This window comes from Oryzias melastigma, linkage group LG4, assembly GCF_002922805.2.
Source record: "Oryzias melastigma strain HK-1 linkage group LG4, ASM292280v2, whole genome shotgun sequence".
NCBI lineage: Eukaryota > Metazoa > Chordata > Actinopteri > Beloniformes > Adrianichthyidae > Oryzias > Oryzias melastigma.
Window position 1 is genome coordinate 9,194,885 of NC_050515.1, and position 7,902 is coordinate 9,202,786.

The 7,902-nt window shown below is 34.9% G+C and overlaps 1 long non-coding RNA gene across 1 annotated transcript in view; it reads right to left on the minus strand.

The window, feature by feature from the left end:
• LOC112150202 overlaps positions 1-7,902 on the minus strand; it is a 65,975-nt gene that overhangs the window by 23,903 nt on the left and 34,170 nt on the right. The window contains exons 6-7 of the long non-coding RNA XR_002919921.2: positions 6,997-7,062; positions 6,825-6,922 (exon numbers count right to left, since the gene is read on the minus strand). This is a non-coding gene — a long non-coding RNA (uncharacterized LOC112150202). The remainder of the gene's footprint in view (positions 1-6,824; positions 6,923-6,996; positions 7,063-7,902) is intronic.

Below are 7,902 nucleotides of genomic sequence, written 5' to 3' on the forward strand. Positions count from 1 at the left end.
GAACTACAGTAATAAATGAAATAGAGATTTATCATTTCCAATGAACTTTTGTTTTTTAAAACCTTAAAGACTGAGAAAAGCGGGATATTTTGTGGATAGTTTGACAGTCTGTTACTGCCGCCGCGTTCTCTGGCTGCAGCTCGATGCAGCGACGTGTCCATGCATCTTTAATTTTTTTTTTACTTATTTTTCCAACCAAGTCATGTATAATCATCCAAAGTTTGATTTCTCTATGTATAGATACATTTTTTGTCTTACTTGTGACCTGTTGTTATGATTGCTTGAAAAAGAAAAAAAAAACTATTCTAATGTTGTAAATTGTTGCAATTGCATGTATTTTTTTTTAAATGCACTTTATCATGAAGTCCGTGGCAGCTGTGTGATTGGTCTGGTCCCAGTAATCGTAGACGGTGGGTTTTGTTGAATAAATGACTGGAGCTTCGGTTTGTCCTCCACGGGAAATGGAACCTCTGACATCACTGCATCCACACCTCGTTTGAGCGATCTGATCAGTAAATCTTTAAATCAAACGGGTTTCATTTAAATCCCACATGCAGAAAGCCCCACCCGCTCATTCCGTCTCCCCTCCGAAAGTCGGATCCCACCATCAGAAGGACAAAGACCTTTTTAAATTGCAATGTTTATGTGCTCTCAGTACAATATCATTGGCACTACATGGGCTGATACTTACCACAAAAGGGCCATTAATTTAACTGAGAGCAATATTTCAAAAATGTGCAACAATCCTCTGAACAGCCTTTCCTAAGAGCTATTAGTTCACACTGCTGATGTACACCAGCAGCTATTAACGCTCTCAGAGATTTTCCTAAGTTAATTCCTAATGAAAAATAAATTGAGTTGGTCCCTACACTTTCATAACATTTCCTCGTCACAATAAATGGGCTCCTTTATGAGGAAAGACACGCTGTTGTTAATGATTTTATAAGCAGGGAGCCCACCTGACATCCTGTTTTCTATTACTGTTCTTTATTGAATTTGCTAGGCGCGCTGCAGGTGACCTAACCTATAAAAGGGCACTCCATATTAAATTATCAGAGCTCCTTGAAATTTTATAAATTCAGAGTTGGCTTCACAGAGGGATCTCATAGCAGAAACTAATGGCTTCACCTTTAGCTTTGAATAAATCAATTGAACCAAAGGTTAGAACACATCATGCCACGACATATCAATGCAGTTTTTAACATCATAACATGCGGTCATTCTTGAGCTCTGATTGGCAGGTGAGACAGGGATTTGGTGTGAAAGTTTGTTAGTTGAAGCTTTGCCTGATATTATATTACATATGCTGTTTTACATTTTATTTTTGCCTGCAGTGTTTTTTGGAGGAAAAACTGTGCTTTGGAAATGTTTATTAATTCATTTTCTAATATTTTTTGTGACCAAAATGCTTTATTTAAATAAAACATGCAAACAAGGGAAGCAAAAGCAAAATAAATATATATATTTAAGAACCTAGCTTAGACAACAAATACTACTATAAAACAAAAATCAGTTGAAACAGTGTAGTTTTAACTGCCAAATACAAATACTTTTGACCAAATTAAATGAAAAACTAATAGTCCAACCACATAGATCAATTACTATTAATAATAATAATAATAATAATAATAATACATTTTATTTAAATTGCGCCTTTCTGGGAACCCAAGGTCGCCTTACAGATAAAAACAAAACATAGTATACAGTGAAATGACATTCATAAAACTTAAAAAAAGTAAAAATTCAATCAATTAGGGATATGCCAAATGCTATTAGTTTTCAATCTTAGTGTCAAAACTTTCAGCTTGTACAGGACATTACGACTTGTACTTTTGGTATTCATAAACTTTATAGTTTTTGAAATATTGAGAAAATATGCCTCATAGTTAATGAATGAGAGTTCACATTTTAGCAACAAGCCTATGAATATTTTCATGGGATATGTTTTCATCTTTTACAGTATTTTTCAAAAAACAATTGGAGTTTACCTAATATCTTCGCAACATGCTTACATTTTTGACTAATGTGTTATCTACTGTTTTTTAGGCTAATTTAGAGCTTCTATTTTAGCAACAGGCAAACGTTTTAGGCTAATTTGTTATTTAGGTATAGGAGTTTTTTAGGCTAATTTATTGGTTAGCTTCTTATTTTAGCAAAACACAAAAGTTTTTGGCTGATTTGTTATCTACTTGGATTTTTTAGGTTAGTTTAGAGTTTAGTTTCATTTTACCAACATGCTAATGTTTCAGGCTAAATTGTTATCTACTGAGGTTTTTAGGCTAACTTAAAGTTTAGCTTCTATACAACAGGCTCATGTTTTTGACTAATTTAATTTTGACTAATTTTATGGTTTTTAGGCTACTTTTGAGCATAGCTAGTATTTAAACAACGAGCTAGCCTTTTTTGGTGGCTAATTTGGAGTTTGGGTCATATTTAAGTAACAACCTAAATATTTTTGCAGAATTGGCATGTATTAGGGATTTTTAAGCAATTTTACTACACATTTTTCTGAAATTTAGGTCAACTTCAGACCTCTTTTATAGTTCTTTAACAGAATTTCCTTTTTTTAAAGCAAATTTTACATTTTGCAAATAGCTTTTGCATTTTTAGCAAATCCTTTCAGCAATTAAAATTAAATTGCATCACCATTTTCACCATTCAGTGACTACTTTCAGTAAAAAGCATTCACATTTGCATTATTGCAGGTAATGCAACTTTTCCGGTATTCTCATTGTGTTTTTTGTACATTGTAAATACTTTAAAATTCTTTCCCCTGATTTCTTAAAAAAATTATTTTGTATGACAAAAAATAAAAAAAATATATAGCTTTGAAATATGATCCTTTTACCCTTGTCAGAGCACAAGCTTCTCCCGTTGTCACTTTGTTCCACTTTGTGACCTAACAAGAGGTTGGTGGCACAAAAATAAAAGAGCCAATCAGAAACATTTGTTGCAGCTGGAAACATGGAAATATGAGGTTCCTCTATTTGAGAAAAATGGAATACGTTGTCTTGTAACAAAGTCGGGAATATGGATAGGATCATTCAAGTGTGCTCAATCTGAGTCAGGACAAATGCTTTTAAGGAACAGTCAAGCGTGAAGGAAATTCAATTGCATATTGCAGACAACATTTGCAGGAATTTCTCCTTCGCCATAGTCGGGTTTGGACATAGAACAAACATTTATTCAAAGGTTTTTAGTTGTGCCGGATTTAGAAATTAACACAAAATCTACATTAGATGATATTCATACTTTAATATGTTTAAGGGATTTAATGAAAAAGTTTTGAACGACACTAAAAACAATAGATAAGCGAAGTCTTGGAGTAAATATTGAGTAAAAGAAAAATATAAAAGTGAGAGTGCATGTATTATTCTGAAGCAGAACTTAACATTTATCAATGCAAAAGGGGCATAAATATAAAGCAAGGCTAATTACTGCTTTGGCTTCTTTCTTTAAATTTATATATTTTCAAATTCTGTTACATAATCATTAAATTATTTTCTAGTGGTTTGTCCTCCTTTTTGAGTGAAGACTCTTAACTTTAATGAATGTACTCACATATAGTATAAATCCACATTTGGTGATGAAAACAAATCAAGGAAATGTTGAAATTAAATTACCAAAACTTTTCTTTTGTTTAAAGTTATCTGAAGTATTTGAGTTTTTTTTTGTCATTTTCTCTCGACACAACAGCGCTCTAAACGTGTCCTTCACACTCGAACACACAATCTGAACTTGTGACCCTTCCAGCTGCTTGTGCAATACTGCCAAGTGGGTTCAAGTGTGTTTTTAAAATGCGGTTCCGCGTTTCCGGGCCAGGGACACCTGCTTCAGCTCCACAAACTGTTTGTCTTCCATGGCCATGAAGCTACTTTATTCAACAGTGGAGCAAAGAGAAATGCATGGCCTGAAATTACTTTGGGGGTATATTAGTCTAATGAATTCAGGAAATGTTTTGCTGGTGATGTCACATCCACTTCAGAAACGAAACTTTATTTGACACGTCAAATAAAGAGGATTGGAAGCAGATTTTTTAGAAGAACCTCAGAGCAGAAGAACATAAAAAAACTAAACTCAAGGAGAGGGTAAACAAGATAGAAACAAAAATGGAGGTGCAATCCTTGTCAGGAGAGTTCCCTTATTTAAACTTTATATTTTGCTGACCGTTTTTGAACGTCCATCAAAGTCAGATTTTTACCTTTTACTTGCTACTTTGGGCTATTTTGTACAGAAGCAGGGCGGTTACTGAGGAGACAATAATGAAAGTACGCTAATAATACGTGTTTATGACAGATTAGCAGAGAAGCATCGTGTGTCACATTAAATCAACCAACCAAATAAATCATTGCTGACTCCTGTGTTTTTTAAATCTCAACTTTTTTATATCTATCAAGGGTTTTAAAAAAAATTAAATATTCCAACTCTCTTTTTTCTTATATTTATTTGTTATTTATATGACAAACTTGGGATTTTTGTAAACTTAGTATGTGAATTTTACTATTAATGTGCTTCGGCCTGTTGGCAAAAGTGTTAAATACATAAAAAAAAATTAAAAAATACTATAATTTATACACTCTACGTTGCTGTCATGTGATTGGATGAATAAATATCAAATTAACTAATATTATATATTACGAGTGAACATACTACCTGAATGGTTGTGTGACGTGTACATCTCAGAACCACAACTTTGTTTTTTCTGTGTTTAACTTTGCTAAAGCAGTCTGTTTCTGCGGTCTTTAGGAAGCATTTCTGTTAGAAAAGATTATGGTCAAATCCTCCTTTTTTTAAAAAAAAAATTCTGCAATATTTCTGCAAAACCACTAAGTATTTAAAGTAGTATTTTTATGGCCTCATAAAATCAGGAAGGACTGCAGATGTGAAACGGCTTTTGAAAGATATTTACATTTTTCATGAATTTTTAATTCCACTTCAAAATGTATACATTTTTAAACTTTTGGGGGTATGAAATTTTACTAAAATAAAGGTAAGAAGAGAATGCAATTAAAAAAAAGCTTCTTGGCAGGACCTGCCAGTCCTGGTTTAGTTCAAAACCCAGATTTTCTGAAAATGATCCTTTTCCGTTTATGATCGTTATTGAAGTGAAACAAAATGTATTGATGTCAAAACATCTGTATATCATAAAAATGTAATAACTTACACTTTTGTTGTTTCTGTTCAGCTATGAATAGCTATTGTGTTTGTCTTCTTGAACTTCAGGTACAACGTTCCAACTCAAAGACCAAGCTATAAAAAAGTTGCTTCTTTTCAAAAACGCATAAAAATACCCGAAGTTTTTGGCCAATTAGTTCTTTGCAATGCAGTCTGTTCCCTTGGAGATGTGATCGGTTACAGCTACAGCTTTATCTGTATGTATATATTATTTTAATCTTTTGACATGGATTTGATTTATTCTGTAACAGAGTAAATGTTGTTCTCTGTGGATCTCTGCAGGTGTGGTTTGCTGATGCGTCTCTGCTCTGGATTGGATGAAGGCCCAGATTGGTGACCTTAAACCTCAGCCTCTGCTCTCTCCTCCTGGTGTTTGGCTCAGATCAGTTCATGCTTTGCTTCCCCGACAGTAACAGGGAGCGGTGCAGAGATTCCCAGATCTGTCCGGTCCTGCAGCAGTTGTATCATTGGGTTTGGTTTTAGTTTATGAGTTAAGCTACAGAGGTGAATTGCTGTTTTCTTAAGTCATGTTTTTCTTGTTTTAGACCTTTCAGTAAGAGTGTCATTAATTTCATGCCAGGGTCATAAAGCATTAAAATAGTTTTAGTTTGCTTAAAGCATCACTGTTTAACTCAAAGCCTCAATACTTCTTTCATTTTCAATCAAAGAACTTAATAAATGATTTTATTTTCCAAGTAAATCTCTGTACTCTGTTTTTATCTTGCACAAAGACGAGGCAGCTGTGTTGAGAAAGTCACTTCCAAACTGTAATACGTTAGATCAGGGGTGCCCCAACTTTTTCGCTCAAAGAGCCAAAATCTAAATGGGATCTCAGTTCGAGGGCCAAATACAACATTTTTTTGCATGTCATGAAATAAAGAATATGTGAGAAACAACTCGGAATAAAAAAGGAAATATGAAGGAAAAACATGGAATTAAAGTTTCAGAGTCTCTATAGACTTAGAAGAAATTTGAATTAATAATTAAGTCGATACATATAAAATAAAAAAAAAGTAGTAAAACATTTTGGCATATTTTAAACTTTAAATTTGAATCCTTAAATGTCTGGTCTCTTTGAACAACACCTACACGAGTAACTGGACATGCAGTAAGTTAAAAATGACTCAAAGTTCATGAATAAAGTTTTACACAATATTGTGGCAGCAGAAAGTAGCATTGGAATACATTACTTTTTTAAGTAGTTAGTTCCAACCCCCTAAATAAAGAGTTTTGCAACTATTTTTTAAGAGATAAGCACTGATGGCATGTTTAATCAAATTTTCAAAAATAGCAATTTTTACAGTAGACGATTAAGATAAGTTCTTTACAGCAAAACGTGACAATTTCATCTGTGAAATGATGCATTCTTATCTTCTGCAGCAAAATACCGTCACAAGTCTGACAATCCAAATTAATTCATTTGAGCTACAACATTTTATGCATTTCAAGATTCGAAATGCATGAAATAAAGTAGACTTAAACAGAAAATGTAAATGAATTTGCTACCAATATTCTAATGTTTTTTTAAGTGACAGAGCAGGGTCTGTTACTGATGCCAGACAAGAACTCACTCCTGACCCAGACAGAGACCATCAATTTTTTTCATTTCCCTCCACTAAAAACCTGTAAATAAAGCCTCCAATACTCACCCATTCTCTTAACTTTTGGAGAGCAACGTGCACACCTGGCTGGCTATTTCCCACTTCTCCCTCACACATACATCCCACTTTGGAGGATCCCTACTTTCCTAAAAAGAAGTGGACGGTCAAAACGGAGCAGCTCTAACAGCAGAGTTTATATACAAAGAAGGTAATTACACACCTGAGCTGAAAGTCATCAGTAGATTGATTACACCTCTGAGGAGTTGGTACGATCCAGCGTGTTTATCTTTGAGAGAAAAAGTGCACATTTAGCAGGGAAATTTGTTCTTGTTTGTGTGAATAGATTAATGTGCATATAGTAGGTAATATAGAAGTGAATGTATACGTGATTTGTAATGTTTTTAGGGCTTCCATTTTTTAGTGCTGTAAATAGAAGAACATTTTGGTCTCCCAAAAGCTATTTCTGAGTCATCTGGGGGTTTATGGTTATACTTTCTGTTCTGAATATTTATTACATTTTCTCACATGAACTAAGTTTAAAGGAAGGATCCATTTACTTTTTTGTTTTGTGAGGACATTCATGAGTAATATAGATACATCCAGGAGGATACGGTAAATGAGAGAGAGGGAAAGAAGGAAGGATGAGACCAGGAAGTGACAAAGCATCAGTCCGCGTCCGGTACCCCTGGTACTGATCTGCGCCTGGTATCCCCTTTACTGATCCGCATCTGGTACTGATTATCAATCCACGTCTAGTACCGATCCACGTTCTACTGGGTTAAGGTTAGGGTACAGGTGCAGTCCACATCCGGTACCGGGTTAAGGTGAGGGTTAGGGTACCGGTGCGGTCCACGTTCGGTAATGGGTTAGGGTTTGAGTACCGGTGTGGTCCGCGTCAGGTACCTGGTTAAGGTTAGTGTTTGGGTACCAGTGCGGTCTGCGTCAGGTACCAGGTTATGGTTAAGGTTTTGGGTACCGGTGTGTTCCACATCTGGTACCAGGTTACGGTTAGGGTTTGGGTACCAGTGCAGTCCACGCCAATTACCAGGTTAAGGTTAGGGTTTGGGTACCAGTGTGGTCCACGCCAATTACCAGGTTAAGGTTAGGGTTTGGGTACCAGTGCGGT